The sequence below is a fragment of the Meriones unguiculatus genome, chromosome 19, assembly GCF_030254825.1.
Source record: "Meriones unguiculatus strain TT.TT164.6M chromosome 19, Bangor_MerUng_6.1, whole genome shotgun sequence".
In the NCBI taxonomy this organism is placed as follows: Eukaryota; Metazoa; Chordata; class Mammalia; order Rodentia; family Muridae; genus Meriones; species Meriones unguiculatus.
The window spans coordinates 44,613,358-44,633,425 of record NC_083366.1 but is presented as its reverse complement, the minus strand read 5'-3'; positions in this window follow the sequence as shown (position 1 = coordinate 44,633,425).

Below are 20,068 nucleotides of genomic sequence, written 5' to 3'. Positions count from 1 at the left end.
CACTGCAGCAGGCAGCTGATTCCCATCACTGAGAAAGTATTCAACAGTCTCCCAAGCTCGGCTCAGTAGAAACATGGAATGAGCAAGAAAACACATCTGCCAGAAATGGAAGTTAACTAGAAATCTGCTTAGATAAAAACAGTTTAGATTCAACATTCCCTATACCACTCAAAATTCCAATGGCGATATTCAAATGTATTTGTAACCTCCATTGCACAACACCAAAATACAGCAGAAAAATATCCACATTCAAGTCTCTGAATGATTGAGTTGTTGCAAATTCAGAATGATTCACTTACTGTAAAGTTACTACAAATGTAAAAAAAAAAAAAAAATCTTGTTTTTCATATAATAGACAGGTAAAAGTTAACCCAAAATCTGAACCAATGAATAAAAATGGGTGGTGTACACAGAGCAGTAAATAATGTGAGTATTCTGCCAAGCAAAATGTGAGTGTTTCTATTCACAAAGGCTCAACAAATAATCTTTACAAATGAGAAACATGAGCAGAAATTAAGCTCCATCTTTTTTTTTTAATTTGTTTAACTTATTTTTTCTTTCTTTCTTTCTTTCTTCCTCTTCTTATTTACAGCTTATTCATTTTGTATCTCAGGGATAGCCCACTCCCTCACCTCCTCCAAGTCCCACCCTCCCTCCCTCTACCTCTCCTATCCATCTCCCCTTGTCCACTGATAGGGGAAGTCCTCCTTCCCTACTGTCTGACCGTAGTCTATCAGGTCCCATCAGGATTTTCTGAATCTTCTTGTTCTGTGAGCTGGTTAGGTTGCCCAACCAGGGAGAAGGGATCGAGGAGCAGTCAAACAAGTTCATATCAGAGACTGTATCTTCTCCCCTACTAGAGAATGTAGACCCAAATGTAGACCAAGCTGCCTATGGGCTACATCTGGGCAGGGTCTATGTCCTCTCTATGGATAGCCTTTGTTTGATGCATCAGTTTCTGTAGTTCCCTTTGGGCTCAGTTTTTTTGTTTTTTGTTTTTTTTTTTTTTGATGGTTTGTTTGTTTTTTGGCTTTGTTGATCTCCTTGTGTGGCTCTTGTCCCCTCCAGGTCCTTCTATCTTCCCCTTCTTCCACAAGACTCCCTGCACTCTGTCCAAAGTTTGGCTGTGAGTCTCTGCATCTGCTTCAATCACGTACTGAAAGGACTCTTTGAAAGGGCATCTGTGATGGGTTTCTAGTCTGTTCTTCACTTCTACTGCTTCCGGTGTCTATCCTGTTTTCCCTTCTGAATGAGAATTAGGCATCCTCCCTTGTTGTTTAGTTTCTTTAGGTCTGTAGATTTTAGTATGTTTATATTATATGACTAATATCCACTTACAAGTGAGTATATACCATGCTTGTCTTTCTGCCTCTGGGTTATCTCACTCAGGAAGATCTTTTCTAGTTCCATACATTTGCCTGAAATTTTCAGGATTTCCTTGTTTTTAATAGCTGAGTAGTATTCCATTGTGTAAATATGCCACACTTTCTGTATCTATTCTTTGGATGAGGAACATCTAGGTTGTTTCCAGATTCTGGCTATTATGAATGAAGCTGGTATGAACATAGTTGGGCAAATGTCCTTGCTGTTGAGCTTCTTTAGGATATATGCCCAAAAGTGGGCTAACTGTTGAGGTAGCACTATTCCTGATTTTATGATAAAGCACCAGATTTATTTCCAAAGTGGTTGTATAATTTTCCACTCTCACCAGCAATGGAGGAGCATTCTCCTTTCCAGCATGTGTTGTCACTTGAGTTTTTGATCTTAGTCATTCTGATAGGTGTGATATGGAATCTCAGAGTTATTTTGATTTGCATTTCACTGATAACTAAGGATGTTGAACATTTCTTTAAGTGTTTCTCTACCAATTGATATTCCTCTGTTGATAATTCTGTTTAGCTCTGTACCCCATTTTTTAAATTGGATTATTTGGTTTGTTGGTATATAATTTCTTGAGTTCTTTATATATTCTGGATATTAGCCCCCTGTCAAATGTAGGGTTGATGAAGACATTTTCCCAGAATGTAGGCTGTAGTTTTGTTTTGTTAAAGTTGTCTTTTGCTTTACAGAAGCCTTTTCAGTTTCACGAGGTAACATTTATTGATTGTTGATCTTAGAGTCTGAGCTGTTGATATTCCTTTCAGGACGGTTTCACCTGTGCCAATGAGTTCAAGGCTTTTTCTCCTTTTTTCTTCTAACATATTTAGTGTGCCTGGTTTATGTTGAGGTCTGACATCTTTTATCCACTTGGATTTTAGTTTCTTTTAGGATGATAAATATGGATCTATCTGCATTTTTCTACACATAGATATCATTAGACCAGAAATATTTGTTGAAAATGCTTTATTTTTCAATTGTATGGTTTTGTTATCTTTGTCAAAAATCAGAGGTCAGTAGGTATGTGGGTGTCTTTCTGGGTCTTTGATTCCAGTCCATTGATTCAACAGTCTGTTTCTATCAGTACCATGTAGTTTTTTTTATTACTGTTGCTTTATAGTGTAGCTTGAGATCAGAGATGGAGAAGTACATTGAATCTGTAGATTGCTTTTGGTACGACGGCCATTTTTATTATGTTAATCCCACAGATCCACGATCATTGAAGATCTTTCCATCTGTTATCTTCTTCAATTTCTTTGTTCAGAGAATTGAAGTTTTTTTCATCAAAATCTTTCAGTTGTGTTGTTAGAATTTCACCAAGATACTTTATGTTATTTGTGGCTATCGTGAAGGGTGTTGTTTCCCTAATTTCTTTCTCAGCCATTTGTCTTTGGTGTACACGAGGGTTACTGATTTTTTTTTTTGAGTTAACTTTGTGTACAGCCACTTTGCTGAAGGTGTTTATCAGCTGTAGGAGTTCCTTGGTAGAATTTTTGGGGTCACTCATGTATACTATCATATTATCTGCAAATAGTGATACTTTCACTTTTTCCATTCTGATTTGTATCCCTTTATCTCCTTTAATTGTCTTATTTCTCTAGCAAGGACTTCAAGTAGTATATTGAAGAGATTCAGAGAGAGTGGGCAGCCTTGCCTTTTTCCTGATTTCAGTGGGATTGATTTAAGTTTTTCTCTGTTTAGTTTGATGTTGGCTATAGGCTTGCTGTATATTACCTTTACTATGTTTAGGTATGTGCCTTGTATCTCTGATTTCTCTAAGACTTTAAACATAAATGGGTGTTGGATTTTGTTAAATGCTTTTTCAGCATCTATGGAGATGATCATGTGTGTGTGTGTGTGTGTGTTTTTTCTCTCAGTTAGTTTCTAAGGTGGATTACACTGATGGAGTTCCGTATATTGAACCACCCTTGCATACCTTGGATGAAGTGTACTTGCTCATGGTGGATGATATCTTTAATGTGTTCTTGGAATTGGTTTGCTAGTATTTTATTGAGTATTTTTGTTTCAAGTTCATAAGGGAAATTGGTCTGAAAATGTCTTTGTTGGGTCTTTGTGAAGTATAGATATCAAAGTGACCAAGTGACCGTGGCATCGTAGAATGAGTTTGGTTATGTGCCTTCTTTTTTATTTAGTGAAATGTTTTGAAGAATATTGGAATTAGCTCTTTTTGAAGGTCTGGTAGAAATCTGTGCTGAAACCATCTGGCCCCAGAATTTTTTTGTTTGTTTGTTTTTGATGAAAGACTTTTGATGACAGTTTCTAATTTCTTTAGGGTATATAGGACTATATAATTTATTTACCTGATCTTATTCAACTTTTGTAAATGGAATCTATCAAGAAAACTGTACATTTCATTTACATTTTCAAATTTTCTGTAAATAGGTATTTTAAGTGGGACCTAATGATTCCTTGGATTTCTGCAGTGTTTGTTGTTATATCCCCCATTTCATTTCTGATTTTGTTGATTTGGATAGTGGCTCTCTGCTCTTTACTTAGTTTGGCTAAACGTTTGTCTTATTGATTTTTTTCAAAGAACCAGCTCTTGGTATCATTGATTCTTTGATTTGTTATGTTTGTTTCTATGTCATTGATTTCAGCTCTTATTTTGAATATTTTCAGCTGTCTACTCCTCTTGGGTGTGTCTACTTCTTTTTCTAATGCTTTCAGGTGTACCATTAAGCTGCTTGTCTCGAATTTCTTTATGAAGCCACTTAGCGCTATGAACTTTCCTCTTAGAACTGCTTTCATTATGTCCCATAAGTTTTGGATAGTTTTGTCTTCATTTCTATTGAATTCTAGAAAGTCTTTAATTCCTTTATTTCTTCTCTGACCCAGCTGTTGTTGTGTAGAGCATTGTTCTGTTTCCATGTGTGTGTAGGTTTTTTTGCTATTTCTCTTGTTGTTGAGGTCCAGCTTTAATCCACGTAGGTCTGATAGTATATAAGGGATTATTTCAGTCTTCTTGAATCTGTTGTGGCTTGCTTTGAAATAGACTATATGTCCAATTTCGGAAAAGGTTCCGTGAGGTTCTGAGAAGCAGGTATACTCTTCTGTTTGGATGAAAATTTCTGAAGAGATCTATTTGGCTCATTTGATTTAAGACCTCAGTTCATGTCATTATTTTTCTATTGGCTTTATCTGAATGATCTGTCCTTTGTTGAGAGTGGGTGTTGATATCTCCCACTATTAATGTGTTGGTACCAATATGTGATTTAAGCTTTAAGAATCTTTCTTTTACAAATTCAGGGGCCTATTCACTTGGGGCATAGATGTTCAGGATTGTGATGTTCTCATGGTGAATTTTTCCTCTGATGAGAACGAAGTGGCCCTTTCCATATCTTTTAATTAATTTTGGTTGAAAGTCTATTTTATTAGATATTAGGATGGCTACTCCAGCTTGCTTCCTGTGTTCATTTGCTTGGAAAACCTTTCCCAACCCTTTACTCTGAGGTAGTGTCTATCTTTGTTGCAGAGGTGTGTTTCTTGGATGCAGCAGGATGTTGGAGACTGTTTCAACAGCCATTCTGTTCGTCTGTGTCTTTTTATTAGAGAGTTACATCTATTGATACTGATATCTATTGATATTCATAGATATTAGTGACTAACCATTGTTAGTTCCTTTTATTGTGGGTTGGTGGTGATTCTGTATTTGTTTGCTTCTTTTCTTTGGCTTTTTTGTTGTGAAGTTGTCTTTATCCTGTGTTTTCTTGGGTGTAGTTGATTTCTTTGGATTGGAGATTTCCTTCTAGTATCTTCTGTAGGGCTGGGTTGCTGTGAAGATACTGTTTAAGTTTAGTTTTGTCATGGAATGTTTTGTTTTCTCCATCTATGTTGATTGAAAGCTTTGCTGGGTATAGTAGTCTGGGTTGGCATCTGTGGTCTCTTAGAGTCTGCATGATATCTGCCCAGGCCCTTCTGGTTTTCATAGTCTCAGTTGAGAAGTCTGATGTGATTTTGATATTTTGCCTTTAAATGTTATTTGGCCTTTTTGCCCTGCACTTTTAATATTTTTTCTTTGTTCTGTAGATTTAATGTTTTGATTATTATGTGGCAGGAGGAATTTCTTTTTTGTCTAGACTATTTGATGTTCTGTAGGCTTCTTGTGTCTGTATGGACATCTCTTTCTTAAGGTTGGAACAATTTTCTTCTATGATTTTCTTGAAAATATTTTCTGGACCTTGGAGCCTGGAGTCTTTTTTTAATTTCCATTATTTTTTGGTTTAGTCTTTTCATGGTATCCTTGATTTCTTGGATTGTTTGTGTTAGGAACTTTTCCATTTTTATGTTTTCTTTGAGAAATATTTTGATTTCTACAACTGTATCTTCAGCGCCTGAGATTTCTTTCCCCTTTTCTTGTATTTTGTTGGTGATACTTACCCCTGTGGTTTCTGGTCTCCTCTCTAAGGTCTCCATCTCCAGGGTTTTCTTGGTTTGTGTTTTCTTTATTGATTCTAATTCCATTTTTATTTCTTAAACTATTTTATTCACTTTCTTCACCTCTTTGTGGATTCTTGCCTGTCCTTGATGGCCTTTTTTGTTTCATTTCCTCTTTATGTGCCTCTAATAACTGCATAATCATAGATTTAAGATCATTTCTCCATGTTTCAGCTGCATTAGAATATACATTGTTTTGGGGGAATTCTGGTGGACCCAGGATGTCCTGTTTTTTTGTTGGTTGTATTCTTATACTGTCCTCTAGCCATCTCTTTGTACATAGCCTTGACCATTTGTTCCTGGAGCCTATACTGAAGACTGGTTCCACCTGTGTCTAAAACCTGGAGTAGTCTACAGGAAGATGAGAGCAGTCTTGTGGCTCAAGACTAGGTGCTGGAGATTGGTATGCAGCTAATGAAGGCAGGGTGCTGGTATCTTTGTCTTGTGGGGTATGGCTCAGGTGCTGGGGTGAGTGTCTTGAAGGGCAGGTCACATGGGTATGCATGTGCATGGGTGCTGCAAGCTCATGGATTGGAGTGTGCATTGAAGGTCAGGGGGCATGTGTGCGCCAGGCTGAGTGCAGGCACAGGGTTAGGTGTGGACATGGTAGACATACGCGGGTGCCGAGTTGGGCTCTGAGTGGGTGACTGGCTCGAGGTATCTGAGAAGGGAGCTTGGCCGCACAAGCCCACCAATCTCCGTGTCTCTGCCGCTCAGTCTCATCTAGGTTGTTCTCACCTGGATCCACTCTCTGTGTGCTTCCACTGTTTGCCTGGTCTCAAATGGGTGACCAGCAGAACCATGGATTGAGTGCTGGAAACCTTGCCTCAGAAATCTGTATGCTGCCCTCAGGGGCCCAGGAAAGAGCTGATGTCTGGTTGCTAGAGAGGAAGTGTCCCTGGATCTAGGGAGTGCCTGCGGCTCATGGTTCAAAATGCACAATTCAGGGAAACAGCCAAGGCCATGAGGCCTGGATCTGGTTGTCCCCAAATGTCCCAGGAAACCTGAAGCTGCCCTCAGGGAAGCAGGAGTTATTCGATGTCTGACTGTTATAGCTGAGGATCCCTGTACCTGGGGTTCCACAATGACTCGGGTATGCCAAAAATACCAGGGGTTCAAGGTTTGCGATTCCCGGACCAAGAAGACTGCCATGAGTTGCGGGGAAGAATTACGCATCCAATCCTCCCCAACTCATGGGATGTCCCCTATCATCCTGGGAAGCCGCAAGGTCAATGCTCTGGGTCCAGTGTCCTGTCCACTCACCAGTTTCAGAGTCTTGGATCCTCTGTTCCCCAGATAAGGTGCACAGTGGTAGCTGTCATCTGGAGCATACGCTGTCCTCCAGGCAGGCCTTCTTTGACGCACTTCCAACTCATCTCCATCTTAAGTTTAGGAGTTCACCCAGTGACTTCAAAGTGAAGATACCTGATAAAACAGGGTCAAATGAAAGGGGAGGAGGTCCTCCCCTATCAGTGGACTTGGAAAGGGGCAGAGAGGAGACCAGGGAGGGAGTGTGGGGTTGGGGAAGGAATGAGGGAGCGGGATACAGCTGGGACACAGAGTTAACAAAATGTAACTAAAAAGAAAAAAAAAAGTTGAAACTTTCAATACTTCGGCTGTATCATGCAGTATCAAGAGATGTGGTACACTTAATATTTTGGTATATTTTGTCTCAAATTGACTTTCAAAATTTGGAACAAATTACTGTTTGAAATCCATAAACATCAGAATTGTGACATAGACTTTTAAAAAGTCTTTACATTTCTCAAAGATAATTTTCACTTTGACAGAACAACAGCTTATGTACTCACCAGAGATGGTGTTATAACTATATTAAGTAAAATTGAAGTTGTTGCATTTAAAAAAAAAGAAAATGAATAACTTGACTATCATTGACAAGAAAGAAAATAGATAACTAGACTATGCAGGCAACCACCACCCTAAGAAGACTGAACTGGAATAAAACATTGTAACACATGGAGTTCCTACACTCGAATTTCTGGCAAAAGTTAATTAAATTTTTCCTTCCTGGTGCTTAAAGTTAAATTGCTCCTAGGCAAGTAATTCCATAAGCTTGTTACTTCAGTTTTCCATTTTCCTCCAAATTTTGGGAAATAAATGGCTAAAAGAAAATGTATTTACTCATTTTAGCCTGTACAAACATGGTAATAGAGAAAAATTTATCTAAGAGAATTCATTCTTCAGTTCAAGTACTATAATTTAGCCAGTTATTGATATTAACTATATCACTTTGTATATGAACGTGAGAAAATTTCAAGTGTGAATTCTTAGGGTCAAAGTTACCAGTTACTCAAGTTGCCTTCATTCTCTATTAAAAATACAGATTTTGTGGGGTATATGATCCTTCACAATGGCAGTCCTAGCAGATGTTTCTGTTGCTGGATTCATTCCCTTGATATTTGTAAACAGAAGATGTTTCTACATTCTTTTTAGTTGTTCTTGGCCCCCCGATCCCTAAAGGCCTGACAAACCCACTATTTCTTTTAATGTAATAATAGATTCGAAGGTAAAAGATGAGTTCAGCATTTTATTAGTAATATATTACTTAGTATGGAGATAACCTAGAACCCCTGCACAGATATACCCCTATGGCAATTTAGTGTCCAAGGGGGTTCCATAGTAATGGAAAGAGGGACTGCCTCTGACATATTCTGATTGGCCTGCTCTTTGATCACCTACCTCCCCCTGAGGGGGGAGCAGCCTTACCAGGCCACAGAAGATGACAATGCAGCCAGTCCTGATGTGATCTGATAGACTAAGATCAGAAGAAAGGAGAGGAAGACCTCCCCTATCAGTGGACTTGGGGAGGGGCATGCATGAAGAAGGGGGAGGGAGGGTGGGACCGGGAGGGGAAGAGGGAGGGGCTTATGGGGGGATACAAAGTGAATAAAGTGTAATTAATAAAAAAATTTATTTAAAAAATATATTATTTATATTCTGGGATTCAATGAAAGATTGTGTTTATAATGAGAGACCCATTGCTGGATGAATATGACAGAGACTTGTCATGTAACTTGGATTTGTGAACTGCTATCAAGACAGAAAATGAAATCACACACACACACACATGCACACACAATCACTAAATGGGGCACTGGAGACACTTAAAGTGAAATATTTTAATAACTATGTTGATCTTAAGTAAGAGTTTTATATAAGATCCTAATTTCTGATAGAAGCTATGATACTGAGCCTGAAATAAGAGTTAATTGATTACCAAATAATCATGGCCTAGAGAGGCCTGTGAAGACTGAAGCACCAACTGAGGATGCTGCCTGGACTGGACCTAAACTGTCTACAGAGATGTAGCCTATGGGCTGCTTGGTCCTCATATGGGTTCCCTAGTAAGGGTTACGGGGTCTGACTCTCAAATAGACTCTGTTGTCTGTTTTTTGATCACTTTGTCCTAGTGGGATCACTTGGACAGGCCACAAGAGTAGAGGATGTGTCCAGTCCTAATGCAACTTGGTATGCTGGAGTAGATAGGTAGGGGATGCTTGCCTTCTCTGATGAGTACAAGAGGTGGGGATAGGGGAAATTTGGAGGGAGGGTCAACTAGGAGGAGAGGAGGGAGGGGGCTATGATCTGGATGTAAAATGAGTAAGTAATAGCTGGAGACATGGCTCAGTGGTTAAAAGCACTTTTTCCTGTGAAGGTCCTGGATTCCATTCCCAGCACATGGGAATGGAAGCCTACCACTTCCTTAGGCATCATGCATGCATGTGCTACATGGACATATGTGCAGGCAAAGCACTTATATCAATAACATGAAAATTTAAAATTAAAATAAAGAGTTAATTGATTCTGATTCCACAGGAAATCTAAGATTATGTAGTTTATCTTTTCTGAAATATTACATTGTAATTATATGGGGATTGTATTGAATTTTTATGGGGATTGTAGATTGCTGTTGGTAGGGTGGCCATTTTCACAATACTAATTTCACAAATATGTAGGAATAGGAGGTCTTCCCATCTTCTGGCATCTTTTTTAATGTCTTAAAGTTTTTATGTCAGAGACAACTTCCAGCTTAAAAAAAACCTCTAAGATATTTTTTTTTTCAAATAGAGCAAATGGTATTATTCAGCTGATTTCATTCTCTGTATGCTTATCAAATAAATATAGAAAGCTACTGGTTATTGTGTATAAATTTTGATTCCTACTACTTTGCTGAATCTACTTATCAGTTGAAGGAGTTTTATATTAGAGTCTTTCGGATATATTATATATAGGAATAAACCACCTGTAAATAAGAATATTTTGGCTTCTCCCTTTCTTATTTGTATACCATTCACCTCCTTATTCTGATAGCTATATCTAAGACTTCTGTTTTACAAGATATTTTGAGAGACATTTAGAATATTTAAATTAGCAAGTCTTTCAAGAGCTGGTGAAATTCTGCATTGAATCCATCCAGTTTTGTGTTATTTTTTAATTAGGAGATTTTTACTTAGTGTTTCTTCTCATTGAATAGTAGGGGTCTAATTAAATTATTTACTTCATCTTGATTAAACTTTGGTACATGATATACATCTAGAAATTATCAACTCATTTTATATTTTATTTTTTTTGTCTTTCTTTGTTTAAGTTTATTTTTTAATATAATTTATTCACTTTATATTCTGATTGTAACCCTTTCCTTTTCTCTTCCTGGTCCTACCATCCCTCCCCATTCCTCCGTATTCCCCTCTCCTATTTCTCAGAAAGGGGGAGCTTTCCTCCTTTACCATCTGACTGCAGCTTATCAAGTCTCTTTAGGACTGCTCCATCCTTTTCCTCTGTGGTCTGGCAATACCTCCCCCCAACATGAAGAAGTGATCTAAGAGTAGGCAACAGAGTCCATGTAAGAGATAGCCTCTTGCTAGGGAACACAAATGGAGACTGAACTGCCTATTGACTACATCTGAGTGGGTTTGCGGGGGCGGAATAGGTCTTTTTTATGCAGGATCCTGGGTTAGTGCATCAGTCTCTGCAGGCCCCCATAGCGCAGATTTGATGGATCTGCTGGCTTTCTTATGGAGCTCCTGTCTGCTCAGCTTCCTTCTATACCCCAATTTTCCTACAACTCCCTGGGGTCTGCCCAAAGTTTGGCTGTGAGTCTTAGCTTCTGCTTTGATTCCCAGCTGGATGGAGTTTTCAGAGGATATTTATAGTAGGCTTCAATCGTGTTTCCTCTCTTCAGCTACTTCAGGTGTCTATTCTATTTGTCCTTCTAAATGAGAATTAAGCATCCTTCCTAGGGTCTTTGTTATTTAGCTCCTTTAGGTCTGTGAACTAAAATCAACAATTAACAAATGGGACCTCAAGAAACAGAAAAGTTTCTGTAAAGAAAAAAACACTGTCAACAGAACAAAAGGACATCCTACAGACTGGGAAAAGATCTTCACCAACGCTATATACAACAGAGGGCTAATATCCAAAATATATAAAGAACTCAAGAAATTAAACTCCAGCAAAATGAATAATCCAATTTAAAAATTTGGTACAGAAATTGTGGTACATTTACACAATTGAATACTACTTAGCTATTAAAAACAAGAAAATAAAATTTGCAGGCAAATTTCAAATGGTGGGAACTAGAAAAGATCAATCCTGAGTAAGGTAATCCAGAAGCAGAAAGACACACATGGTATATATTCATTCATAAGTGGTTATTAGACACATAGCATAGCATAAACATACCATAATCTATAGTCCTAAAGAAGCTAAACAATAAGGAAGACCCTAGGGAAGATGTTCAATCCTCATTCAGAAGGGCAAATGTGATAGACATCAGAAGGAGAAGAAGAAAGGGACCAGGACAGGAGCCTACCACAGATGGCCCCTGAAAGACTCTACTAATCGAGGTACTGAAGCAGAGGCTGAGACACATAGCTGAACTTTGGGCAGAGGGCATGGAATTTTATGAAAGAAGAGAAAGAAAGACCTGGAGGGGACAGGTGCTCCAAAAGGTGACCACAGAGCCAAAAAAATTGGGTCCTGGGGGCCCTGCAGGGACTGATACTCCAAACAAGGACCATGCATGGAGAGGACCTACAACCCCTGCTCAGACGTAGCCCATAGATTCAGTTTCCAAGTGGGTACCCTAGTAAGGGGAACAGGGACTTTCTCTGGCATGAAGTCAGTGGCAGGCTCTGTGATTACCTTCCCCTGGGGTGCAGCCTTGCCAGGCCACAGAGGAGGACAATGCAGCCAGTCCTGATGAGACCTGATAGGCTAGGGTCAGATAGAAGGGGAGGAGGATCTCCCTTATCAGTGGACTAAGAGAGGGGCACAGGAGAAGATGGAGGGAGGGAGGTGATTTGGAAAAGACAATGGAGGGGGCCACAGCTGGGATACAAAGGGAATAAATTGTAATAAATAATAAATAAACAATTTTTAAAATGAGGTACAGAAGTAAACAAAGAATTCTCAAAAGAGCAATATTGAATGGCAGAGAAATATTTAAAGAAATGTTTAACATCCTTAGACATCAGGGAAATGTAAATCAAAATGACTCTGAGATTCCATCTTACATCAATCAGAATAGCTAAGATTAAAAACTCAACTGATAGCATATGCTGGTGAGGATGTGGAGAAAGGAGAACACTCCTTCATTGCTGGTGGGAGTGCGAACTTGTACAACCACTTTGGAAATCAATATGGTGCTTTCTTTGTAAATTGAGAATAGTACTACCTCAAGTCCTATCTATAGCACTCTTGGGTATGTACCCAAAAGATGGTCTACCATACCACATGGACCCAAAAGATAGTCTACCATACCACATGGACATATTGCTCAGCTTTGTTCTAGCAGATTTATTTATAATAGCCAGAATCTGGAAACAACCTAGATGTCTCTTAACTGAAGAATGGATACAGAAATTGTGGTACATTTACATAATGGAATACTACTCACCAATTAATAACAAGGAAATCATAAAATTTTCAGGCAAATGGATGGAACTAGAAAAGATCATACTGAGTGAAGTAACCCATAATCAGAAAGATATGCATGGAATATATACTTATTAGCTGATATTAACCACAAAATATATTACATTTGATATTTTCTAAGTTGCTAGAATATAGATTTTATAAAATATATCCTTATACTGCTATGCTTGCAGAGAGGAGCCTAGCAAAGACTCAAACAAGCAGTGGATCTAAACAGATGCTGAGGTGCCAAAGTGGGTTTAGTGCAGAGAGCCTTGTGGAAGCATAGGAGAAGGAGAAGGAAGAAACAGGGCCTATACATGATCAACAGAACCAACTAATCTGAGCCCAGGGTGGCTTGCAGATATGAAACACCAATCAAGGATGATGTCTGGTCTGGACCTAGACTCCCAACACATATGCACAAGATGGGCAGCTTGGTCATCATGTGGGTAATCTAGCAATGGAGTGGAAGCTGTCTCTGACAAGGACTCTCTTGCATGCTTTTTGATCACTTCTCCCTGGAGGTACTGCCTGGCCAGGCCATTGTGGAAGAGTATGTGCTCAGTCCTCATAGGACTTGATGTACTGGGATAGATAGGTGGGGGTATCCCTTTTTCTGAGGGAAAGGAGACTGGGAATATGGGAAAGAAGGAAGGAGGGTGGGGCCACCAGCAGGAAAGGAGGGAGGAGACTATGACTGGGATGTAAATTGAACAAATAAATTTTTAAAATATATCCTTCTGATTATCTGAATTTCAGTTCAGCAAAGGGTGGTTAAGATGCTATTTCAGAAAGTAAACACACTGTCTTCTTTTTGTGAATGTATATGCTTTCCTATGGATTTCAACAGAAGACACCATATGATGACATTTTTTTTTCTGTAGCTAAAATAACAATGGTCATGTCTAAATAAGGAAACCAACCCAATAAATTGATTTTAAAATATCAAGTCACACACTATGGGCCCTATATAGAACAAAACAGATGTTTAAAAGTGTCTGTCTTTTATGAGCCCTAGCTGACCTTGTAAGAGTTACATAAATGTTAAGGACCATGCATGAATATAACCTAGAACCCCTGCTCAGTTGTAGCCCATGGCAGCTCAGTATCCAAGTGGGTACCCTAGTAAGGGGAACAGAGACTCTCTCTGACTTGACCCAATGGCTGGCTCTCTGACTTCTCTCTCTCCCCCACAGGAGGAGAAGCCTTGCTAGGCCACAGAGGAGGACATTGCAGCCAGTCCTGAAGAGACCTGATAAGCTAGGGTCAGATGGAAAGGGAGGAGGACCAGACCTATCACTGGACTTAGAGAGGGGCAGGGAGGAGATGAGGGAGGGAGGGTGGGATTGAGAGGAAATGAGGGAGGGGGCTACAGCTGGGATACAAAGTAAATAAACTGCAACTAATATAAAAAATGAAATTTTAATTTGAAAAAGTTACATAAATGCTAATTACTATACTATTGTCAGTGTCATTGACACTACCAAATGTAGAAAGAAAATAAGTAAAAAAAAAATACAGAAAGGAAAAATTACAAGTAAGTCCTAGTTAATGCTCTCCCACCCTCAAGGTTCCATGAAATTGATGGTTTAAGATAGATATTTAAATTTGATACAATATTGATAGGAAGGACAAAAGTTTAAAATGAAAAAAAATATGGAGGCAACATATCTATTAATTCATGTACTATCTTTTCATGTTCATGACATGCATATTCCTTACATCATCTGCAAAGGAAGCTGAGTTTTATTATAAGACATTAGTAACACGTCAATGGTCATTTTTCACAGACATTTATCTAGGGTGATATGGAAACCTTGATGAGAATAGCTCTTGTATCAGGAATGATCATTTATATTTATTTTGAGGATGAAGCAGACAAAACAGATAAACAAATATAATGCAGGAGTGAAGTAGAGCCAGGTACAATAAAATATGTAGATAAAATATATTTAAAACATTATTTTGTATAATAATTAATATTTAGTAAAATTCAAAATAATCTTCATAATAAAATTCTTATAATGAGTAGGACTGTGGGAAATATACATCAACTATGCATGAAAAAAATCTTATTTTAAGTTTTACAAACGGAGTCCAAGAGACTCCCAAAACAACATAAACTAATTCTGTTGCCCTTGGTTGCCTTCCATAATATCAAGGCTAGTACCTATTTACGAAGCCACCACACACTGATTGATATGGATTTGAAGGAACTGAGGAGTATCTGATCTAAAAACCTCCTCTTTCAGGCCTAGATCTCATCGTACTGGATGTTGCTCTGCTAGCTGTGAGTGGTAAGTGGTCCTTCCCAGCTATAATATATATGTAAAACAACTATGACAAGATATCCACAAAAGTATGATAGTGGCATTTACATCTTCCAGTGAGCAGCACCTATCTTACTGGAGCTAAGGCCTGCTTGAGGAGTACTCACACTTGATACTGTAAATCTAGCCAAATATCCAGGGCTGGTGAGGCCATGGGACTTAGAGAAGCTATTACAACTTTCCTAAACCATTATAATTTCTAAATACATTCAAATCTATATTTTTATCCCAACAAATAGGTGTACCTCTTGCTCTTAATCAAAGATGCTTTTTTTTTTTTTTTTTTTTTTTTGCAAGAGATGGAGATGCTTACCAGAAATGCACAACTCATCAAAATGCAGGTAACACTAACCATGGTGTTTCAAGTCCTGACTGATACAAGTGCAACACAACCAGTAGAGTCAAGTCTCAGGGGCCACTGCTGAAGAAGGGCTGAAAAGGCTGAGGAACCAGAGGAGTAGATTACCTGATGTTAGATCTTGTCTTCTCTGTATGACATGGAAAATGCACCTATGAAACTTCAACAACATGATTGCCTAGACTTGAGCAATGAGAGGACCTGTAGATATGTCAATATGGACAGAAGAAATTCCATAGGGCCCACTATAAGGTAAAGAGTTACAGGTAACTAATGACTGTTGAGAGAGGAAGAACCATTCTTTGTCATGAAGGAGTCCTCTAATTGGCTTTCAGATACTAAGTCCTCATCCTCCAATATATGTAGATGTATATATGTGTATATATATGTACATATATGTATATATGTATATACATATATGTATGTACATATACATATATACATATACATACATATACATATCACACACACACATATATATACAAAACACTAATAGACTCCATAGGTTGCACATATGCCATGAAGGAGTCCTCTAATTGGCTTTCTGATACCAAGTGTTCATCCTCAAATACATATACACAGAGACAATATTAGATTCCATAGGTTGCATGTATGTATGTGTATCTGTATGCATATATGTATGACTTAAGCATAAGAAGTTATGAATTTGAGATGTAGAAAGAGATTACTAAGGAAGTGTCAGATGGATGAGAAGGGAGAAATGAAGCAAAAAGTACACTCATGAAATTCTTAAAAATTACAGTGATAAATTAATAAACACATAATATATCTATATTATAAAATTATTCTATAAAAATTATTCTGGGAGAATTGATGGGCAAATTGTGTCACTATTATCAAGTAAAAATATTCTATCAAACATTGAGAACACCACCTGTATGCCAAAACAACCAGAGTAGTCTGGAAAACCGTTCTCATCTCACATTCATTGTCTACTTACTTGTCTCCTGTGGTCACTTTGCTTCTTGCTTATCATCACCTATGAGGCTGGCCTGACTGTAAATGCAAACACATTAGTAGATCGAGTTCCTTTACAATCATTACAATTCTGAATGGATATTCGCATTCAAAATGTGAAAAAAAAATTATTGACTTCTACTAAAAAAGACAAGTTTATTTTCATGGTTTGTTTCAATTATTTCTTTCCAAAGATCTATGATGTGGCAATCAGGGTGATGGGCTAAACGTAATCAAGTCTCTAACTTCATCCTCAATGTTTATATTCTTTTTTGTTTGTTTTATTATTTTTTGATGTTTACATTCTTAAACTCCCGCATAACCATCATTCTCACTCCTCATCAAAAAAACTTCTCTTTGTAACAGACAGAAACATTGCAAAATATGTGTATAACTGATCAAAACACAGAGTTCCAGAGTCCAGTCTCAACAGATACAACCATAACACCTAAGGTTCAGGGATTATTGTTGACGACAGAGCAGAAAAATTTCAAGAGTGAAAGGACTAGGAAGTTTGCTGTGAGTCAGTGTCAGCTAGGAATTTCAGAGAGGCTACACCGCTGAACTCTCTTCAATATGGGTGCCTATGCATGACCTGACCAAGGAATAAACCAATAGACATACTAATATATGAGGGAGAAAGCTCAAAAGGTCCCAACAATAGACAAAAAACTACTACCCATTAAGGAATCCCAAGAGGAAAAGAAAGAATCTTCCTCAGGGAAGAGCACACCCATTTGTTACCTGGTAGCAAAGGTTCAGCCCTGAAGGCCGAACAACAAGTAACATTATATGGAGTGGGTAGGTTGTGTGCCTGTGTGTGTGTGGTGTGAGTGTGTGTGTGTGTGTGTGTGTGTGTGTGTTGTTATAACGAAAAAAGCTATGGAGTTTAGAGAAATCAGGGAGTGTGTGACAGTGATGTATGGGAGAGTTTAAAAGTAGGAAAGGGAGGTGGGGAACAAATGGTGTAGTTACATTATACTTTCAAAAATGATTAAATGTGAACAACCTCAAAAAAAAAAACAAAAGAAAAAAAAGGATTTGATGGCTTGTTGCAATTATTTTCTTTAAAGATAAATATTAATAGAGCAAGGCTCGTGAGAATCATGTCCGTTGGCAACTCTCTGTACTATTCTGTCTATCTCAGAGACTCCTGTGGTATTCATACATGGGGCTGCTCCCAATGGACAATGAAAGGCTATAATTTGGGAGAAACTGTTACTACTCTGCCCAGTCAGGGTTGAAGAGGAACAATTCCCTGTCACCTGGTGTCCTGGGAATTTTTTCCAGAATGCTTCCTTGTTCTCAAGGCCTCTAGGCTATCTGTCTGCCACTACTTCTCTCCCATAACCCTGTCTACTGAAAGGGCCCAGAGCCAAAATTTTCCAGACCTAAAGGCTGTCATTTCCTGACAAACAAATATATTTTCCTTATCCTTGTGCCATCAGGCAAAACTCTCCAACTCTGGTATATATCAGGAGCAAATCCATCTCTGTCATATATTCTTTTATTGGAGAAAAGCCCACAGCATATTATCTGAGCTAGGATGTATACTTGACTTAGAAAATGGTATTTTCATTCATGTTGCTTTGTATCCAAATTCCTCCACTGCTGCTCCATGCTTCAAATGTGTTTGAGGCCTATTGTGGGTTGATTCTCATTGGTCTCGAATTCACCAAAATACCAGATTTCTACAAATTGACATAAGATCATCACTTTTACATCTTCTCCAGTAAATGATTTCATGCTGGGAACTTAAAGCTCCTCAAAGGCACAATAGTACAAACATAGGAACACCCTTAAAAATTTCCAGTGATGTCTACTTGGGTGTCATCATAATTTTTGACATATATATATATTTTTTGTGAGCAACCTCCCTTAATGCTGTTTTTTTTCCAACTCCTCTTGAGTGCTTTAGAACTTCTCATACACAATTTACAAGGTGGCCTCTATCACAGGCCCAGCAAAATGCTGTGTATATGGTCCAGGCTGAATCCCTGGATGGAAAGGAGAAACTCTAAAGAGAAACACTGGAGTTCCACCTTTTACTCACCAGTCTATTAGGTTTATGATTACTAACTTAGGTTTGTCTACCACTCAGGGACTTGTGCATCCATAGTACCTTCAAAAGAATATTGAAAAGTGCTCTATATCCAACTATCAAAGGAATAGACCAAGCACTCTTATTTGTAAGATCTATAATTGATGAAGATCTCATATCCCTCAATATAGCAGATAACATGGGTCACTGGTTTCCTTGTTTCTAGGACTGCACCACTGAATTTCTGTAACATTCTTGGCTATAAATGATACAGTGCATATCTGTGGTTTAAGATAAATTATAAGAGAATAACAGGCATTGTTGAAGGGATTAACTTGTATAACTTTCTCCCTGCCTCTATATTTTGTCCTGGCTAAATCAAGTCAATCCATTTTTTTTTAAACAAAATTTCCCGGGGGCTGGGGAGATGGCTCAGAGGTTAGAAGCACCGGCTGCTCTTCCAGAGGTCCTGAGTTCAATTCCCAGCAACCACATGGTGGCTCACAACCATCTATAATGAGATCTGGTGCCCTCTTCTGGCATGCAGGTGTATATACAGACAGAACATTGTACACATAATAATAAATAAATCTTTAAAAAAAAAATTTCCCTACATTTCTCAAAGTCAAAACCTGAGGCAGCAGGCTTATTGACTTAGGTACCTAGGAGTAGCTAGATGTTAACATACCCAGAAGGGTAATTTTAATTGACTACTCACTGTAGTTATAATGGAGGGAATTCCATCTGATGGAATGTTTTGCCCCAGTTCAATCACACTCAAATGATGTATTTTACAGAGAATAGCTTGTAGAGAAAAGGGGCTTTTGAAAGAGCATCTTAATCATTCACTTTATTGCTTATCAATAACAGTCTAAATATTCAATTTAAGGAATTGTAGAGTCCTTCATAGATACTTACATCCCAGATATGTATTCCTTTGTGTTCTTAGTACACATTTGTAAAAATAGCACTTTTGTTGAATACCTTTTTATTCAATTTGCTTGACAGAACACTCTCTTATTTCCTATTCCATACAGTCTAGTTTTATATTAATTTGTTCATCTCTTGGTTTAATCTTTAAATCTACATTTCAGTAAAAGGAAACATTGAGAGTCATTTAGGTTAACTATGAAATAAATGGGAATAGAAGATACATCAACTGGACAGCCTGAGGCTTGAGCCATGGATAAGGTACTGTCTTTTTTTAAAATTAATTACAATTTATTCACTTTGTATCTCAGCTATAGCCCTCTTCCTCATCCCCTTCCAATTCCACTATTCCTCTCTCATCTCCTCCCATGCCCCTCCCCAAGTCCACTGATAGGGGAGGTCTTCCTGCCTTTCCCTCTGACCCTAGCCTATCAGGTTTCATCAGGATTGGCTGCATTGTCTTCCTCTGTGGCCTGGCAAGGCTGCTCCCCCATCAGGGGGAGGTGATCAAAAGAGCCAGTCCATGTCAGAGACAACCCTTGTTCCCATTACTAGGGAGCACACTTGGAGACTAAGTTGCCATGGGCTACATCTGTGCAGGAGTTCTAGGTTATCTCCATGCATGGTCCTTGATTAGAGTGTCAGTCTCAGAAAAGACCC